The sequence below is a fragment of the Myotis davidii genome, unplaced genomic scaffold (genome assembly GCF_000327345.1).
Source record: "Myotis davidii unplaced genomic scaffold, ASM32734v1 scaffold227, whole genome shotgun sequence".
Classification (NCBI taxonomy): domain Eukaryota; kingdom Metazoa; phylum Chordata; class Mammalia; order Chiroptera; family Vespertilionidae; genus Myotis; species Myotis davidii.
In genome coordinates, this window is record NW_006298519.1 from 197,537 (window position 1) to 217,798 (window position 20,262).

Sequence of the window (20,262 nt, forward strand, 5' to 3'; positions counted from 1 at the left end):
TATATTTTTAAAAAAGTGAACTGAGACGGTTGAATGGTTGATGCAATAGAAAAAGTGCTATCACCTCCCTTTCAGCCACACGTCCCGTTTCACACGTGGCTCGTCTGCAGCGGGTTAGAGAGAAGGGACGGGAAAGAGAAGGCTGGTGTCCCCTTAGACCAAGTAAACAGGGAAACCGAGGAAAGAGACCACGTCTTCCAGGCCGAAGACAGCGATCACGGCCCCTGCACACAGGTCCTGCCCGGACCCGGCCGCTGGGCAGGAGGGGCCCTGGCAGAGCACGGAGCTTCAGCTCAAGCCCAGTGCGTGCTGGGCACTGACCTAGGGCCTCCTGGCGGAAACCTCACCACATTCCCTGGTGGATGAGACTCGCTCCCCCCGTGAAGTGAGAGGCGCAGGGCCCACGGGAAGCGGGACTCTGGCTGCGCACCGGACGGCCACACAGACCGCCCCTCTCCGGGGAGAGCAGGCCCTGAGAGCAGGCCCTTCAAAGCTTGGATCGCAAAGGACGGATTTAATCTTGTCGCGTAAATCCAACAAAAAGAAACCGGGCTTGCATTTTGTATGTCTTTATTCCTTATTTCATTCTCTAGCGGCTGCATATTTCTAGCATTGTACAGAAGCACGGGTCCGTATGAGACGGGACTTGTTGAAAGTAGCCTTTCACCCCAGAAAGGGGGGGAGCATTGCAGGAGGCCCGCCCTGAGCTGTGGGGGAGCAAACCCCGGAGCGAGGACCATACGAACCCCTCCCTGTAGTAATTTCCAAGCGGACAACAGGAAAGGCCGTACGACAGAGCAGTTTGTGAAGACGGGGTGACTGGAGGGGGAAGGAATCCTAAGAACAGCTCAGGTCGGAGAGCCCCAGACTTTCACCTGAGAACATCCCCCCACCAGCTCATCAATACTCAGAGACCCTGTGCCATCACCCCCAGTGGTGCCCCTTGCCCAACACACACACACACACACACAGGATGGATTCATGTGGCCGCAGTGAAATGAAAATATTGACCCAATCGGATAGATTTACCTTCAGAAGAGAAACGCAGAGGGCCGTCCGTAACTGCACCCTTCCTGGCTGGGCTGCCCCCACGGTGGGCCTGTGTGTGGGGGACTCCTCACGCACCCCGACTTCCATTTTCTGATACCTGAGTTGGCCACTTGCTGTTTTTAGAAGATGCCCGGTGGCACTACCCTGCTGCTGGGCTCTTGTTTTTGGAAAGCAGTTGGGCGATAATGATCGACATGCGAATTGTGAACGCTCTCCCACCCTCGGCTGGAAAGTCATCTCATAGTTACACCCTTCACAGCAAGCAAAGGCACACGCCACACGACACCCAGTCCCCATGGACTGTTTGTGGGGGGGAAACACTGGGTAAAGCTCAATGCTTTCACTAAGAGGCTAGTTAAGTCGCGGCCCCCGTGCGATTGAATAGTACGCGCCATTGGAAGGTTAAGTGCACCTCCAGGCGCTAATGCGGAGGGTCCGGGCTCGGGGCTCCGTGTGGCCCGTCTGTGTGAGAAGGAGGCAGAGAGCCCGTCAGAGGCTCTGTATGTAGGAGCTGCTCACAGCGTCGCCTCTAGGAACTGAGCTCAGGGTCAAGGCTGGGGAGAAGCACTTTCATTTCTAATATCACTCCCTTCTAGACCATTTTGACTTTTATTGATTTCAGAGAGAGGAAGAGAGAGAGAGGGAGAGCTAGAAACATCTGCCATGAGAGGGAATCATGGACCGGCTGCCCCCTGCACGCCCCACACTGGGGATGGAGCCCACAACGCCGGCATGTGCCCCGACCGGGTCCTGGTTCATGGCTCAACGCTCAACCCCTGAGCCACACTGGCCTGGCACCATTTTGATTTTTTAAGTAAAACTATTCATTCATTTATTATGGAACAAAGTGCATATTGCGGAGCATCAGAACTTACAAGAAATGGCAACAACGGTCCGCCAGTCGAAGGTAAGACCTGAACTGGGGGGGTTGGGGGGGCGGGTATAAAACAGTTGTGCTCAAAGGTCAAGACACACGGGAAAGAGAAGCCACAGTCCCTGGACTGCTCCCACCCGCGGTGAGTGTTGATGCTTCATCACAGAGGGAGGGCCTTAGCCACCAGGGTGCTGCCGCCTTCCACACGGGAACACACGCTCCCTGTGCACGCCCACCGCACCGTGCTGACTGGTGGGGGTGCCGCTGGTCAAGGAGACCTTCTTCTTAAAAGTGGTGTGATCACTGCCCCCCCCCCCCCAATGGATTAGGATCAGTTCTGATCACTGGTAAGTCACTGGAACGCCCAGAAACCCGGGGCCTCCAGCACAGCCTGTGGTGGAAACGCTCCAAGAACAGGTGTTTCCAGGGCTGTCCGGAGGTGGGTGTTTGCAAATCACTGCTCACTCCAGGGGGCCTCCTTCCTGCCACATATTTCCCGTTCTAGGTAACAGTCTGGCCATCGTTACGCGGAAAGGGGTTCGGGTGGTCACTCGGGACTCAAGGGGACGAAGGAAGATGATCATGCTGGATGAGAGGACCCACTCCGGGCGGCTCAAGGAAGGGGGGGCCCAGGGGAAGTGCGGGAGCCGGGGACCTGGGGGACAGCTGGGAACCTTGGCATCGTACCGGGTGTCACGGCAGCACCTCGAGCCTGGGGAGGTTACTGAGGGCTTGTGCAAGGGGCGCCAGGGAAGAAACCAGAATTAACCTTCCCCAACTTCCTGCCCCTCCGACGTCATGGCCTCTCTGACAGGTTGGGAGGCCTCAGGCCCTGGGAGGGGTGGGAGGGGGCGAGAGGCACAGGGCCACCCCCTGCTGGACGCAAGAAAGCACACTTCCTTTCAGCCAGGACAGCCAGCTAAGGCCTAACGCCCCAGAAACCACTGCGGAGGCCCAGACCTCAGTCTCCCCCAGACTCCCCTCAGGAGAAGCATCCAGGGAGGGGGGAGCACACCTGCACAGGGGCCGGGAGGGGGAGGGCACAGCTGCACAGGGGCCGGGAGGGGGAGGGCACAGCTGCACAGCCAGGACTTTGGGTTCAAGGCCATTGCCTCTGATAGTGGGGCTTTCGTTTGGCTGTGAGGAGACTGACAATTTCAGCCAGAAATGAATCCTCTGGAGGTCGGGGAGCGATGGAGGCGCCCCATCCCGGCCTTTCTTCCTGTTGGGCCCTGAGTGTCTTCAGAGCTCTCAGCCCTTCGTCTCAGTACATACTGAGCAGACATTTAAGAAGCAGCGGTGAGCTCAGTGTCAGGCTGCCGTCCTGTCTCCGCCCGCCCTGGGCACGGCTGCTGCGTTGGCCGTGTTGCCTCCGACTTCCCAGGGGAGCAGGAGGGACTGGGCCCCGCCGCAGGCACACAGCGTCCCCACGGGTCTCAGATGCCCCCCCTTCCTAGAGGGATTGGAACCCACACCCAGAGCCTGGTGGGGGGTGGCAGCGGGGGCTGGGCCTCCTCGCCCTCCAGTGCAGTGAGCACAGCTCGCAGAAGCAGCGCTGCAAATGTCTGTCCTTTGGGCCAGTTCAGTTCCAACTAGCAGCTACAGTAATAATTACAACGACGCATGTTTACAGATTTTAACGAATGAATCCCTTGGCGTCCTCCGTTTTGACGGGAGCGCCTTCTACCCACCTCATACATCAGGAGAACGGGGGGCCATGTGGTCCGGCTGGGCTGGGTGGTCGCTGGTGTCGGCAGGAGAGCGGAGACCTGGGCGTGCACAGTCCTGGGCGGCTGGGCCTGCGTCCAGATGGCTGGGCCTCGCACCCCCTAGGAAGGTAACACATGGAAATTGAGGTGGACCAGACCCTAACCTACGAGGAGCAGTTGGCTCTGGTGAGGAGGGCGGTCCCAGGCCCAGCCTGGCCTGTTTCTCTGGGAGAGACGGGCTTGGCCAGAAGGAAAACCCTTTGCCTGGGACCGTTTGGCCCCTCTTTAATCACCAGCTAAAACAGAATATTCTGCAGAGAGAACCCTCTTGAAAGAAAACCCCAAGGGGCTGGGCAAGTGTCATCTTTCCCTTTTGACTCCCAGGGTCTGCAGCCATATATATCTATAGTAATAAAAGGGTAATATGCTAATTAGACCAGACATCTTTCAGATGACCTTCCGACAAAGCCATGATGGCGGGGGCTGAGACAGAGGTGGTTAGGGGCAATCAGGCTGGCAGGGGAGAGCAGTTAGGGGTGATCAGGCAGGCAGGCAGATTAGTTAGGGGCGATCAGGCAGGCAGGCAGGTGAGCGGTTAGGAGCCAGTGGCCCCGGATTGTGAGAGGGATGTTTGACTGCCTGTTTCGGCCCTGCAGGATTGGGCCTAAACCGGCAGTCAGACATCCTCCAAGGGGTCCCAGATTGGAAAGGTACAGGCCGGGGTGAGGGACCCCTCCCCACCCTTGCATGAATTTTGTGCACCGGGCCTCTAGTATCCTATATAATAAAGAGCTAATATGCTAATTAGAACAAACAGCTGTCTGGATGACCTTCTGGATGAAGCTGGGGCTGCGAGGGCTAGCCGGGGCAGCTGAGGCTGTGAGGACCGAGCTCCTTGCACAAATTTTGTGCACCGGGCCTCTAATATATATATATATAAAACCCAAGGTTGGCCTGAAAAAGTATTTGTCTACAGGAACACCCACAGGGGTGCTGGGGACCCCAGTGCCAGCGCATGGGGTGGAGCCTGCACAGGAAACGCCCGCCGGCCCCTTAAGGTGTGCTCCGACCTATTTATATAAACCCTCTTAACTGTTGTTGACAAGAGGTATTCTAGGTTTTCTCCCGATTCTATCTTTTTCATCTGCCAGCAATATTTTCTCAACAAAGCAGGGTGAGGGCTGGCCAGTGTGGCTCAGTGGTTGAGTGTGGACCCATGAACCAGGAGGTCAGGGTTCGATTCCCGTCAGAGCACATGCCAGGTTTGGGGGCTGGATCCCCAGTGTGGGGTGTGCAGGAGGCAGCTGATCAAAGATTCTCTCTCATCATTGCTGCTTCTGCCCCTCTCTCCCTCTCCCTTCCTCTCTCTGAAATAAAACAACAACACAACAAAAATAGGGTGAGGTAGTGGGTTTGGGGGGAGGAAGAAGGGTAACCAAGGTCGTTAAAGGTCACGGCTCTTTCAAGGTAAGGAGGGTGGCAGAAACAGAGGGAGGCAGATTGGGGACCTTCTGACCCCGACAGAGGAAGACAGTATACAGGCCTGCAAGACAGCCAAGAGGCACAGGCTGGTCCCCAGAGAGAACTGCTCGTGTCTCCTGCCAGCGAGCAGCTCTGCCAGGCCCGGTCGCTTCGGCCCGGATCAAGGCGATGACGACCCTGTTCGGAAGCACAGCCTCCTACCGCAATGGATGGTCCCTCTCAGCCTGCAATAGGTATTGACCTGGGCTTCATCGCATATCGTCCAATTGTTCATAGGTGGGCGCCCTAGTTCCCCAATTCGCCTGTAGACGCCTTAGTGGCAGGGACCAGAGTTTCCATAATCAATATTAATTAATCCAATTGAGCAGAATGTTTCCCCTTGCGTGTTATCAGCCGAGGGACACAAACCAATTCCAGTCTCGTTCCTATTGCTTGATTCCCTTTCGTCGGCCCAGGTTGCCTGTCGAGGTCCACAGTGTGAAGCCATCCCCAGAGCAGGGAGCGCATCTGGGCGGCAGGCGTTGCCTTCCCTGCTCCCGCACAACGGGAACGTGCCGGCTACTGCAGGAAGCCGGGCAGATGCAGAAGTACAAGGAGCCCACCAAGGCCCGAGATGACATTCATTGACGCTATCAACAGGTCCGAACACCGGCATCTGCTTACAGGGTGACTGCCCCGAGTCTGGTTGTCTGTTTTGAGGTGATAGCCGCATATTGAAGTAATTTCTCCCCACCAGAGGGTCTAGAAGGGGCTCGGTTGTACTCTGTTTTATGTAGGTTTGGCTGCCTCAGGAAGCCTGGAGAGGGTTATTAATAGCGTGTGTGTAGGCATACGGGGGGCTGCTCCAGCTCTGCAGTCTGTGAACACCATTAGTAATCCTTACAATGGATCTGCAGGAAGCACAGGCTGCTACTAACGCGGCCCCATGCTCCCAGGTGGGCCAGACAATGAGATAATGTGTAACCGCGAGTGTCCCAAGCCCTCGGGCTCCTTGTTCTGGGGGACTGAGGCCGGGCACCACCCGAACCCAGAAAACATTGCCAAGGGAACTGGGCAGCTCGCCCTGGCCAGCAGATCGACTCGTCACGGTGTTGACAGACAAAAGAGCGACACACGGATGGACTGTGGTGCCGGGTCCCTCCTCACTCGGAGGAGGGCTCCGCCCCTGGCTGTCGGGAGCGCTGGGACAGCATCCATGTGGGACAGGGAGGGACTCTTCCCGTCAGTAACTACGCACTGACTTTCACTTTGTAGGAAAATGTGTATCAAGTGTTCGGTGATGGAAAGCTGTGCCCTCAGGATGTTTATAACCAGCCGGGGGAGAAGGCAGGGGACTGGAAAGCTCGCTGGGCTGCAGAGGAATGGGCTCTCCACCCGGTGGGTAACACTCAGCCATCACAGTAAATGAAGTGGGTCTGTGAGTACTGAGAGCGGAGTGGGACATGCTCCCACCTGTGTGAAAACGGAAGCAAAGCGCCCGTGTGTGTGACCATGTGCACATGCGTGAAGGCCGGAGGGGACAGGCCGAGAGAGACAGTCTCCTTCTGGGAGGGCAGTGAAGCGCACCTCCATAGTTTTACGCCACACACTTCTGTGTTGAAGAAACTACTTAGGAAAGGAAAGTATTTATGTTTCTTATGTAAAAAAGGAAAAGAGTGAAAAGTATAACAACAAAGCAAGTACATGAGAGAGACGAAGGGTGACGCCCAAGGTGAGTGTGGTGACCTCACAGACTCTGCAACCCCCTCCCCCTTCTGCTTGTCTTCTGAACCCAGTTTTGCTCAGAGAGAGGGAAAGGCGGGACTGGGGTGATTTCTTATGTAACCTGGGGGTGGCTGGTTCCCTCGTGGGCTCTGAACACCAGTCCGTGAGGGGAGATATGGCTTCCTCTCCTGGAGTCAGTCCAGCTTGAAGTCAGTCCCCCTCTCACTTCTTGGAGCCGAGCCAAGGAAGGTTACCCCTAAATCACACACTCTGGGGGTGGGGGTAAGAAACCCAGCCCAGCTTTCAGACTGATCTGTGGAAAAGTGGTGTGAAGGTGCTTCCAGGACTACACATATTCAACTCAAACCTCATTAAAAATGTCTCCCGAGTCACACCATGAGGATGGTTATTGTATGAAACAAGCGAACCAAGACAACACACAGTTGTTGGTGAGGATGTGGGGACATTGGAACACCATGGGCACTGCTGGTGGGCACTGCCACTGTGGAAAACAGTATGGAGAGTCCTCAGAAAAATTCAACAGGGAAATACCGTAAGATCTAGCAATTCCGCTCCTCAATATAAACCCCGAAGAACTGAAAGGTGGGACTCACATCCTTGAACATCAATGATCGTAGCAGCACTCCTCACTGCAGCCATAAGATGGAAAAATGTCCACTGATGGGTGATGGGTAAACAATGTGGCCCACACACCCACTGGAATGTCTGTGAGGCTTAAAAGGAGGGCGGTTCTGATAGATACAACTACATGGATGAACCTTGGAAGCATGCTGAGTTACTTAACGTTAGCCAGTCGTGAAAGGACAAATACTGAATTATTCCACTCAGACGAGCTACCCAGAATAGTCAAGTTCATGGAGACAGGAAGTAGGGTGGTGGTTTTCAGGGGTTGGAGAGGGAGGAATAGGGAGCTGTTTCTTAATATTTGGGATGATGAAAAAGTACAGCAATCCGAATGTACTTAATGTCACCGAATTCTACACTAAAAATGGGAAGAATGGCGATTTTATGTTACATGCATTTTATCGCATCTTTAAAATCTGAACGTTCTAAATGTTTAAAAAGCTGTACTAAAAATATAAACATTCAGAGGCTCAAAAACACACTGAGCGCTCTCCCGTGGAGACCATCTGCCTGTTACGTTGGGCTTCCTCTTGCTTCCCCTTCGTGCCCACCTGGGAATCAGGCTTCTTCGGCAAGTCCCCGAGTTTGCATTTTTTTTTTTTTTTGCAGATATGCCAGTGGTTAGGAAGTTTGTCTCCTGCATGGCTCTTTTAAAAATTCAGGTTTGCTTTCCCCACTCCCACAAACTTGTGGGAGAATAGCTGTAACCTGCCCTTGTCACAGCCCTGAGAGGCCGTTGTTTAAAGATACCTCGTGACACGCTCTGTCATGATGATGTATTTGTCATTTACTGGAAGTTTTTTATGCTTCTTGTCTGACTTTGATATTTATGAATAAGGATATAAATCACCCTACATACGTCAGTGGCTCTGCTTTGGAACAGAAACTTCCTTCTCTCTCCTCGTTCAAAGCATCTGGACAGTTTAATCAAAGAGAGTCTCCACACAGCCATCTGGCCCTTTCCTTGATTTTTATATTCATCAAAATTCACAAATGTTACCCATTTGAGCCCGTAACGTAAAATTTTACTAATAAAACACCATTTGTTCCAAACGGGGTTTCTATAAGATTCAAATTCCAAGACGTTTTTGCTGATAAAAAAAAATTACTGTGTTTGTTCAAATCCCCATTTGGTTCAATTCAGTGAACATTGATTCAAGCCTTTTTGTTCAGTTATTAGCTGAACATGCAGCGCGTTTGCCGGGGATGAAAAGTTAGAGAGCTCAATTTAGAAGGTCTGGGGGCTAAGGATGGCTTTTATATTTTAAATGTTTGAAAAAATCAAAAGAAGTAGTATTTTACGACCCGTGAAAAAATGTATGGGATTTGAATTTGTGTCCATAAATGAAGTCTCATTGGAACTCAGCCACATCTATTCATTTGTGTAGTAACGAAGGCTGGTTTTGCCCCATCACTGCAGAACTCAGTGGTTCCGACAGAGACTCAAGGCCAAAATATTTACTATTTGGCCCTTTCCAGGGAAAGGCTGCCTCCCCACCCTCCCCCTCGGTCAGACAATGGCTGTGTGCATGTGAAGTGCGAATGGCAAGAAGACGACCATTCATTTGGACGTAGCCAACATTTGGCAACGTTTCCACAGTCAGTCAATCCGGTTCGGTGTTTTCTCATCCTGGGCAAAACCGGTCCCGAGAGGGCGTTCAGGACTGTGTGGGCACAGCTCCTGTTGTTACAATGACAGGGACACCACGGTTGTTGACTGGACAGGGCTTCAGGGTGTTAAACATCCAGCATGTGCGGGACCGCCCAGCGCTGCGGGAACTGCCCTGCCTCTCAGGGGCACATCCACTGGTAAAGGGGGATCCAGACAGTTACGGGGATGGTTCATTTCGTGGGGCGACTTGATTGGCCCAAAGTGCCAGACATTTAGTCAAACATTCTTCTTCGGATTTTGAGGAAAGCAGATGGCCCTCCATCATGTGGGTGGGCCTCACCCACGCAGCTGAAGGCCACATAAAACAAAGACTGACATGCCTGACACGACGGGGTTTTGCCAGCAGACGGCTTTTGAACCCAAAATGGAACTTCTGAGTCTCCACGTTGCCTAACCTGCAGAACTTGGACTTGCCACATCACCAGACTCATGTGAGTACATTCCTTAAAATAAATCTCTCCCTCTCTGCCTCTCCCTACACACACACACACACCCCTTGTACGTTCTGCTTCTGACTAATACACTTACCCAAATTTTCCACTTTCTGTTCTGAAAGTGGTTTTCAGTCTACCTATTACCGTGCTCTTCACATTCCCCCCTTTCTCAAATTTCAAAAAATTTACAATGAGATAAAACGCAAATTCCATCTTAACGAAGGATAGAGACTTTCACACTCCCGCACCCAGGACTTTAACTCAACCACTGTAGAGGCTGTTTGAACAGCGTGTGTTGAGCACCAGTGACACGTTTGAGAGACGCGGCTGGGGTGTCGCGCAAAGCTAAGCTATCGTCTCTGTCCCCGTTCACCCAAGACGGGGAAGGAGGCTGCCAGGCGCCCGAATGCCAGGTGCTGCCGAGATGCCCAGCGGAGAGGTCAAAGCAGCGGCTGTGCTGCGAGGAGGGGAACGCCATCCAACCAACGCGGCCTCGGCACCAGCAAAACCGCTTTTATTTTTCTGCTTTTCCCTTCCAGGCTGTTTCTCTCCAGTTCAGAACAAGTGAAAGCAGTAAGCTCTCTGGTCCGGAGCCTCACCCCTCAGCTCCACCACCTTGGCCCCGAGGACAGGCATCCCCTGGCGCCCCTGCTGAGAAGGGAGGGCCTGCCCACCCTGGGCCATGCCCCAGCTTACCTGGATGGAGCTACTTTTTTTCTTTTTAAGACTTTCTTGTGTCCCTTTAACACATACATGTTTTTATTGATTTCAGAGGACAGGAGAGGGGGAGAGAGAAACATCAATGATGAGAGAGAATCACTGGTCGGCTGCCTCCTGCACGCCCCCCACTGGGGATGGAGCCCGCACTGGGGATGGGCATGTGTCCTGACCAGGAAGGAGCCATGACCTCCTGCTTCATAGGTCAACGCTCAATCACTGAGCCACACCGACCAGGCTTGCGTTATTTTTTTTATCACCGAAAGTAACTGCACTATTACGTTCTCATTGTAAAGGTGTAAACCAGACGGTCGCAGAGAGAGTAAAATTCGCAAACTCCTGCGACTCCACTCCCACCTCCTCATCTCATTCTTTACTGCAACGGAAACCTCTCGCCCGGCCCAGCCTTCTTTCTGGCCGCCAGGGAAGGACCCGGCCGAGGCCGAGGACTGGCCGAGCAGCTCCTTCCTCGCTTCCACCCGCTTCGCCGGGGCTTTTAAGAGAGTTCACCGTGTACAGACTCGCGCGAGGACACCTGGCTCAGACAGGAGCCACGGACACCAGGGGCGGCGGGTCGGTTTCCCGGGGCCACCGTGACAAAGGACCACGAAGAGGAGGCTTTCAACACAGAAAGGCGCTTCCTCACAGCTGCAGGCGGCGCCTGGGCTCTGGGCTCCGAAGGCCATTCTCCCTCCAGGCGCTCGGGGAGGAGCCCTGAGGCCTCTCCTGCTGCTGGGGGGGCAGCCGGCAGGCCCTGGCATTCCGTGACCTGCAGCTCCTTCGCTCCAATCTCTGCCTCTGTTGTCATGTGGCCAAGGACATGTGTCCTCTGTCTGTGTGTCCAAATTTCACTCTAAGGTAAGGGTGCCCGTCAATGGACTAGGACCCACTCCACCCCAGTCCACCCTCAACCTGACGTCGTTGGCAAAGACCCTTTGTCCACATTGGCAGGTATCGGGGTTAAGACTAAACCTCTCTTCCCAGGGGACACAGTTCAACCCACAGTAGATGCAGACTTCGTACTTCTAAACAGCCCACCAGAGCCACTGTGACCTCACGTGAAACACCAACTCAGACCTGTGCAGCCCCCGCCCCCCATGTGCCCCGCGTGCTCTTAGGGGAACCCTATGGCCCCGGACAGAGAATCAACCGGCCCGCCACCTCCATCGCCCTGAGGCGCTGGGCAGCAGTGAGCCGTCTGTTGCTTAGACACCACCCTCCCTTCGGCCAGAGCAGGCTCCCGCCCCGAAGGCCTTTGTGCCAGCTCAGGCGCTGCACCTCGAGGGGCTGTGCAGAGCCTGCGGCTGGAGTGGCAGCAGCCTGGGGGGAGGCCAGACTTTCTCACAAAGCTGTCATTTCAGAAAGGAAGAAAAAATCCACTGTTTTTTTTTGTAGGTGCCGAGTATCGAAGAAACTTGGCTCTGGCCACAGAGTGTGGGAAGCGGGGCTGTTTTGTACGGATTGGATTCTTTTCCAACCACCAGGCCGCCGCCGGCTCCTGGCAGCATCTGACTCCCCATGGCCACGGCCAGGGGCCAGGGATCGCTCAGAAGAAGTAGGGGGATCACCTGGCCCTGGAATCTTCCTGGGGAGAGTGAAGTAGGGGAGGGAGAACTAAGGGGGTGTTTCTAGCGTGGTTTCCGTGCTTCCGGCTCACGGACACGGGCCAGGAGGAGTGAGTGGCCTACACACCCCCCCATAGTCCAAAATACAGCCTCAGACACACCGTCTGGTAAGGAGAGCCACACAGGTCTCCATTCTGAATGTTCCCAGGGCAAAGGCAGGCTTTCACAGCATTCCAAGCAAACCCTGTCATTGAGTCGGGGAGGGGGCCTGGAAATTTGAGGGCCAAGGAAATAGATCCCATGCATCAGAGGTGCCCCTATGTGGGCGGATGTCTTGGGAGCAAGGAGCGAGGCCTGGATTTGCTGCTCGCTGTGGGGTGGGGGCTGGCATGCAGACTGGAGAGGACAGAGTGACCCTGGTGCAGAGATGCTGGCTGATGGGGGACCAGCAGGGCAAGGAGTCAGGAGGCATTTACCATAGCCACGTCCCCGCTCCTCACTTCTCAAGGAAAATGTCAGCATTGTTGGAGAATAGTTAGTGTTGGGGAAGAGTTAGTGTGGGGAAGGGTTAGTGTGGGGAAGAGTTAGTGTTGGGGAAGGGTTAGTGTGGGGAAGAGTTAGTGTGGGGAAGGGTTAGTGTGGGGAAGAGTTAGTGTGGGGAAGGGTTAGTGTGGGGAAGAGTTAGTGTGGGGAAGGGTTAGTGTGGGGAAGAGTTAGTGTGGGGAAGGGTTAGTGTGGGGAAGAGTTAGTGTGGGGAAGGGTTAGTGTGGGGAAGAGTTAGTGTGGGGAAGGGTTAGTGTGGGGAAGAGTTAGTGTGGGGAAGGGTTAGTGTGGGGAAGAGTTAGTGTGGGGAAGGGTTAGTGTGGGGAAGAGTTAGTGTGGGGAAGGGTTAGTGTGGGGAAGAGTTAGTGTGGGGAAGGGTTAGTGTGGGGAAGAGTTAGTGTGGGGAAGGGTTAGTGTGGGGAAGAGTTAGTGTGGGGAAGGGTTAGTGTGGGGAAGAGTTAGTGTGGGGAAGGGTTAGTGTGGGGAAGAGTTAGTGTGGGGAAGGGTTAGTGTGGGGAAGAGTTAGTGTGGGGAAGGGTTAGTGTGGGGAAGAGTTAGTGTGGGGAAGGGTTAGTGTGGGGAAGAGTTAGTGTGGGGAAGGGTTAGTGTGGGGAAGAGTTAGTGTGGGGAAGGGTTAGTGTGGGGAAGAGTTAGTGTGGGGAAGGGTTAGTGTGGGGAAGAGTTAGTGTGGGGAAGGGTTAGTGTGGGGAAGAGTTAGTGTGGGGAAGGGTTAGTGTGGGGAAGAGTTAGTGTGGGGAAGGGTTAGTGTGGGGAAGAGTTAGTGTGGGGAAGGGTTAGTGTGGGGAAGAGTTAGTGTGGGGAAGGGTTAGTGTGGGGAAGAGTTAGTGTGGGGAAGGGTTAGTGTGGGGAAGAGTTAGTGTGGGGAAGGGTTAGTGTGGGGAAGAGTTAGTGTGGGGAAGGGTTAGTGTGGGGAAGAGTTAGTGTGGGGAAGGGTTAGTGTGGGGAAGAGTTAGTGTGGGGAAGGGTTAGTGTGGGGAAGAGTTAGTGTGGGGAAGGGTTAGTGTGGGGAAGAGTTAGTGTGGGGAAGGGTTAGTGTGGGGAAGGGTTAGTGGTGGGGAAGGGTTAGTGGTGGGGAAGGGTTGGTGTCTAATATGTAAAGGCCAGAGGGGACAGCAGCCTCAGGCTGGAGAATCTCCTACCGATTGCAAAGTGCCAGCCAACAATCCCCATTTAATTCTTCCCCTGCTTATCCCGGCCTTCACTTTTCAGAGGCCAAGTATGCCAAGCAAAATCTTCCCATGCGTCTCTGAGGATCACACTGACTCCCAAACCCAGATAATAGGCGGCTCGCTGGCACCTCCGCGCATTATGAAATTCATCTTCTTTTCACGTCCAATAGAGTCAGGCAGCCACACCCCACGCCCAGCTGGTCTGGCCTTCGTTTCCCCAAATCCAGGCCCCACTTCATTTGAGAAAACGTGTAATTGCCCCGTCCGCTTGGAGCCTGTCAGGAACCAAGTGAGTCAGCCCGCGGGGGCGTGACTGCAGCTCCAGTTGAGCATCCCAACTTGGCACCCGGGCCTCCTGTCCTCACTTGTTAACTCGGGGAGACAGCTCGCTGGACTGGGCAGGGAGGGGGCGCAGGTGGGAGGGGTCTGGGGGGAGGGGTCTGGCAGAGCCCGGAGGAGCAGAGCCCAGAGCTCCCCGCCCCACCCAGCCCCTCGGAGGCAGGAGGAGGGTGATGTATGTTCCCTCCAGAGCACAGGATGCAGATGCGCGGGGGAGGGCGACCGGAGGCCGTGCTGCACGGTGCCTCTGTCCCGGCTCCACACATAAATTACAGACCACAACTTCAAACCCGGAGGCGGGTATTGACATGTCTCCCTTCCCAAACTTTGGTCTTTTGTGCTCAAGGTCAGCGGGCGGGGCCTGTAGCTTTCACCCCAAGATGACCTCGCATTCTGTTTCGGGCAGTGCCCGGTGCGGGCAGACAGGATGCCTGTCTCGGTGACCAGGACCTGCCTCCACGGCCCTGGCACCGGCAGGCACAGACCCCCAGTGCTCCCGCCTGGTCTTTCCTGGGAGCGGGAGGCGTGTGACAAGGGCAGGAGGATGAGGTGGTGAGCACAGGGGCAGGCAGGCGTCAGGGCCATTCAGAGACAAAGCCCGAGACCAGGGAGGGCACCGAGTGAGCGGGGACCGTCCCCTGCTCCCCTCTGCCCAGCGGCACTCACTGTCCTGCGTGCGCCTCCCCCACATGCTCTCGCCCTGCCGGCTCCAGGGAGCAGGAACTAGCCCAGTGCGGCCGGGACCCCCGCGGTCAGGAAGGTGACCTCCCACTTGTGCAGAGCGGGGATGCCTTCAGAGGACAGGCCAGCTTTCTGCACGGCCTGCTGTGCTGCTCCCGGTCCCACAGAGCACTCACCCACCTCTTGAACTGCATCTGGCACAGGTAAGTGTGTGTGTGTCCGTGTTAGAAGGAACATTCTTCTTTTAAAAAAAAAAATTCTTGTTTGTTAATCCTCACCTGAGGATAGTTTCCCATGGATTTTTAGAGTGTGGAAGAGAGGGGGAGAGACAGAGAGACACATCAATGTGAGAGGAACACATGGATTGGCCACCTCCTGTACGAGCCCCAGCCAGAGGCCGGGCCGGGGAGGAGCCTACAACCGAGGTACATGCCATTGACCGGAATCAAACCTGGGACCCTTTGGTCCTCAGGCCGACACTCTATCCACTGAGCCAAACCAGCTAGAGTTTTGTTTCTTTTGAATTTTTTTAAAAGGAAGAAAGAGGGAGGGAAGGAAGGAGGAAGAGAGAGAGAGAGAGAAGGAAGGAAGGAGAGAGAGAGAGAGAGAAAGACATCAATGATGAGAGAGAATCATTGACCAGCTGCCTCCTGCACGCCCCACACTGCGGGTTGAGCCTGACACCTGGGCATGTGCCCTGACCGGGAATGGAACCATGGCCTCCTGGTTCATAGGTCGACGCTCAGCCACTGAGCCCCGCCAGCCAGGCCAGCAGGAGCGTTCTGTAATCCACATTTGGTGGGTGACTGTGTAACCCAGAGGTTTGCAAATGGGGGTGACACCCAGGACTTGAACCTTAATGACTATGAAAATCACCGGAGAGGCCTCCCCGTTTAGGTGGAAGGTGAACTGGGCACCCTCCCCCAGGACGAACGGTAGGGGACTCCCATCACGTGACCGCCTGCCCTGAGACGTGCTAGCCCCGCTGCCCCTGGGACCTGCCTGGCCTCCGGGAGGGAGCACAGGGCCCGTAGACCCGGCCGCTGCGGGGCAGGCTTCCGGCAGCGTCATCGGCTGGAACTGGATCTGCATGAGGGAGATGGGGGTCAGTTTCGGTGAGAAGCCGGCTCCTCCCGGCAGCGTGGCCTCAGGTGACCGGGGTGGGGCCCGGCAGGCGGCAGCGGGATTATGTGTCAGGAGCCGCTGGACAGGGGCCGCGGGGGCGAGGCAGGTGGGTCTGCGAGTGTGACATCAGGCTCCGCGATGGTCACTTCCCGGCGGCCGTGGCTCTGGTTAGGACGGGAAAGAGGGCCCGTGCGGAGACGTCCTGCCCAGGTCTGTGCACCGGGCCAGGCACAGGGGCTCTGGGCTCCAGGCCACGTGAGCGAGGGCCCAGGAACGCACATCTCTCCCCACGGTGCCTGGAAGCCAGGTGCCTGTCGCGTGGCCCTCGCTCGGCTGCCGGGTCACCTGCCTCACCCGGAGTTCTGGGCCCTTCCAGAGCCTTCTCCATCCCCTGCTGCCCAGGGGAGCTGCTCTGGGACCTTTACCCACAGAGCAGACCCTCCATCCGCGCAGGCGCTCTGTGAAAATGCCAGTCATGTCGCCCGGGGAGGAGGCCACACCACCCAACCCCCAGTTCGGCACCGACTCCCTAGGCAGCCCCTCCCGTGACCTCAGACACATTAGGGGAGACCCCAATGCCAGAGCGTGTGGTGGTGCCTGGAGGCAGCCTGCAGCACCCAGGAGGGCAGAGGTTGTCCGCTGCAGTGTGCCCAAGGCGTCAGGGAGGTGGGACCAGCGGGCTGCGTGGAGGACATGCCCTGGAGGATGAGGAGGCCAACGTCAATGGTGGGAGAAAGGGGAGGTGCTGGGCCAGGGGAGTAGCATGGTGATCAGGGAGGGAGGCTGAGGATCAGGAAGGGAGGCTGGGGTCAGGGAGGGAGGTTGGGGGTCAGGGAGGGAGGCTGGGGGTCAGGGAGGGAGGTTGGGTGTCAGGGATGGAGGCTGAGGATCAGGAAGGGAGGCTGGGGTCAGGGAGGGAGGTTGGGGGTCAGGGAGGGAGGCTGGGAGTCAGGGAGGGAGGCTGGGAGTCAGGGAGGGAGGCTGGGAGTCAGGGAGGGAGGCTGGGAGTCAGGGAGGGAGGCTGGGAGTCAGGGAGGGAGGCTGGGAGTCAGGGAGGGAGGCTGGGAGTCAGGGAGGGAGGCTGGGAGTCAGGGAGGGAGGCTGGGAGTCAGGGAGGGAGGCTGGGAGTCAGGGAGGGAGGCTGGGAGTCAGGGAGGGAGGCTGGGAGTCAGGGAGGGAGGCTGGGAGTCAGGGAGGGAGGCTGGGAGTCAGGGAGGGAGGCTGGGAGTCAGGGAGGGAGGCTGGGAGTCAGGGAGGGAGGCTGGGGGTCAGGGAGGGAGGTTGGGGGTCAGGGAGGGAGGCTGGGGGTCAGAGGATATGGAGGAGCCCCAGGCCAAGGCAGAGAATGCAGGCGACTGTGGAGCAGTGGCAGAGGCTGGAGGGATGAGGGAGCCAGACTTGGGGGAGGGAGGAGCTTTGGAAACTCGGCTTAGTCTCCCAATAGTGACTTCCCAAGCAGGCAAGTGGCAGGCTGGGAAGTGTGGGGACGGGCCTGGCCGGCACTGTGGGGTGCCCTCTGGGAGGTGTCCGGCACCTCCAATGAAGCACCCGACCAGGTCAGAGCCCCCAGCTGCACGAGGCTCCTGCAGGGGCAGGCGAGGCTGTGGGAATGGTGCCAAGGAGCCTCGGGTACCATCGGTTCCCTGGGGGGAACTGCTGCTGCTAAGAGATTATTGCACCTTCAGCACAGGAGCTGGGCCCCTCCCGGTCAGTACGCTTCCATCGTGGGCCCTGCTGCGTGGCCTCTGGGCCGGAGGGAAGGGGGCACGTTCACGTCTGGCCTGTGCCTGTCTTTTTCTCCACCTCAGGTCCCCAGAGACTCCTGCCCGGCACTGTGGGGTGCCCTCTGGGAGGTGCCTTCCTCCTTCCCAGAGCACCGATTTTGGAGTTGGAGGAAACCTATATGGAGATCATTTAGCTCAGTGGTCGGCAAACTTTCTCTGTCATGAGCCAGATGTAAATATTTTAGGCTTTGTGGGCCACACGGTCTGTCTCAACTGCTCAACTCTGCTGCTGTCGTGTGAAAGCAGCCCTGACGACGGAAACAAATGGCGGGCCTGAGTGCCAATAAAACTTTATTTACTAGAACAGGCAAGGGCCGGTTCTGGCCACTGGGTCATAGTTTGCTGAGCTCTCATTTCGTGTCCAATATCCTCATTTTGCAGATGATGAAGCTGAGCTCCAGAGAGGTGAACTTAACCAACACAACACAGCGCCCAGAGCCGGCACAGAGCTCAGGAAGCCAGCTCCCATCTCGGCTGCCTTAGCCACCCCGGCTCCTTCCTCCCGGCCATGGGGTCCTGGGGCAGACGGAGACCTGAGTCCCGCAGGACCCGTCGGGATGTTTGTGCTTTCAATGACGTCGTAGAGAAAATAAAAACAGATAAAGGACTTTATTATTGTTATTAGTATTATTTTGTTGTTAATCGTCACCTGAGGATATTTCCCATTCATTTTGAGAGAGAATGGAAGGGAGGGAGAGAGACAGAGAGAAACATGGATGTGAGAGAGACATACCGATCGGTTGCTTCCCACATGCATCCCCAACTGGAACAGGGCATCGAGCCTGCTATTGAGTCATGTGTCCTTGACTGGAATCGAACCCGGGACCCTTCTGTCCTTGGGCCGATGCTCTATCCACTGAGCCAAACCAGCCAGGGTTATTATTATTTTTAAAAATACGTTCATTCAATTCAACTTCAAATCCTGGTAGGCAGCTACTGGAACTTCAGGCTCGTGAGGTTGGCCCAGGAACAGGACTGCAGGCAAACTTCGCTCCGGTTTAATTATGACTCATCTTTCCTGGGGCCTCACCATCCCCCACTCAGAGCCCAGGCCGGCTCACACCTGGCGCGGGTCCTCGGCACAGACGGCCCTTCTCCGCGGGCAGGGCGCCATGCCCACCTCCTGAGTCACGGGACTTGGCGGGGAAAGCCTGGGCTCCCAGGTCCCCCATGATGCCAGCTGTGCTCCGTAGTCAGAGCCTCTTGTCATTGTCACTGCCAACCGCGGGTGCCGTGCGCCCCAAATCAGAAGAAAGCAAAAGCTTTCAGGGGAAAGCTCCGGGGTCCGTGGGGACGGGTCCAGCGCTGGGCGCTCAGCTGTCCTTCCTCTCGGACGTGATCATTTCACATATTCCGACCACGCTGTTAGCACGTCAGACCGAAAATATTTCACGTGGAATAATGACAAATTGCCAACATCTCAACACCATCTTTTGATTAATGGGTCGTTCCTCAGAGATGGATCAGTTTGTTTGATTTGCTTCCGTGGGGTGACGAATGGCTATTTTAAAAATACTCAGCTCCGGCGTTCCCTCCACGAGATAATTCCTCCGCCTCGTGCGGCCCGGCCACGAAAATCGGACTTTATTGCCGGCCGGCCAGGCGTGAACGGCGCTCCCGGAGGAGCGGGCCGGCTCCGGCGCGGTGGCTGCGTGTTTCCATGCGGCTCCGCTGCCTGTGCGTCCAGCGGCTTCGCCAGGTGGCCCGCAGCCTCGCAGCGACATTTCCCCCTTCCTGCCTTTACTCCCTGATGGGAGATAACGAGGCAGGGATTCCCGTTGCGGGTGAAAGATGAACGGCTTATTGGGCAACCGTTTCTTAACTCTCCAGGGAGAGGCAGGACAGACGGCAGGCCGTGCGTCTGGCAGGAAAGGGCAGGCGCCCTTGCTACGATATTCATCAGGACATCAAGTTTAAGTTCCTAATTCTTGCTCTTATTTTCTTTTCCTTAGAGGGAAAAACCCCATTTTTTTCTGCTTACAACATCTAAGCTCAGGTTTTAAAAAAAATATATATTTTATTTATTTTTTACGGAGAGGAAGGGAGAGGGATAGAGAGTTAGAAACATCGACGAGAGAAACATCGATCAGCTGCCCCCTGCACACTCCCCACTGGGGATGTGCCCGCAACCAAGGTACATGCCCTTGACTGGAATCAAACCTGGGACCCTTCAGTCCGCAGGCTGACGTTCTATCCACTAAGCCAAACCGGTCAGGGCTAAGCTCAGGGTTTTGAGGGGTCTGCAGACACCCTGGTTTTGGCTGTATCCCGATGTCCCTTTTCTAGACCCTCGTCTGATGCAGGCCCGAGGTGGCTGAGGAGGGGACAAAGCTCGATGCTATTATCCAGGCTCCCTCAAAAGGACTTAGTTGTTTCAAAATTTTTAACGTTATTAGTTATTACTCTTCAATGTTTGACACAAGGTTATCAATATTGTAAGATGGTTTGTTGTCGTTGTTGTTAATCCTCACCAAAGGATTTTTTTTCCATTGATTTTTAGAGAGAGTGGAAGGGAGAGAAAGAGACAGAGAGAAACATTGAAGGGAGAGAGACACATCGATTGCTTGCCTTCTGCATGCATCCGACCAGGGCTGGGCAACCTGCAACTGAGGTACATGCCCTTGACCAGAATCGAACCCGGGACTCTTCAGTCCTAAGGCTGATGCTCTATCCAGGAGCCAAACCAGCTAGGGCCACCCTTGGGTTTTAACTTCTCTCTTTGATCTCACCCTTGGAGATAATTTTATT

The 20,262-nt window shown here is 55.7% G+C and overlaps 1 protein-coding gene across 3 annotated transcripts in view; it reads right to left on the reverse strand.

The window, feature by feature from the left end:
* The window catches only part of CLDN14 (claudin 14), an 81,117-nt gene that overhangs the window by 25,971 nt on the left and 34,884 nt on the right, over positions 1 to 20,262 (reverse strand). For all 3 annotated transcript variants that reach the window (XM_015570712.1, XM_006774126.2, XM_015570711.1), the window contains exon 2: positions 3,616 to 3,753. The gene's annotated coding sequence lies outside the window, so the exon portion shown is untranslated. The remainder of the gene's footprint in view (positions 1 to 3,615; positions 3,754 to 20,262) is intronic.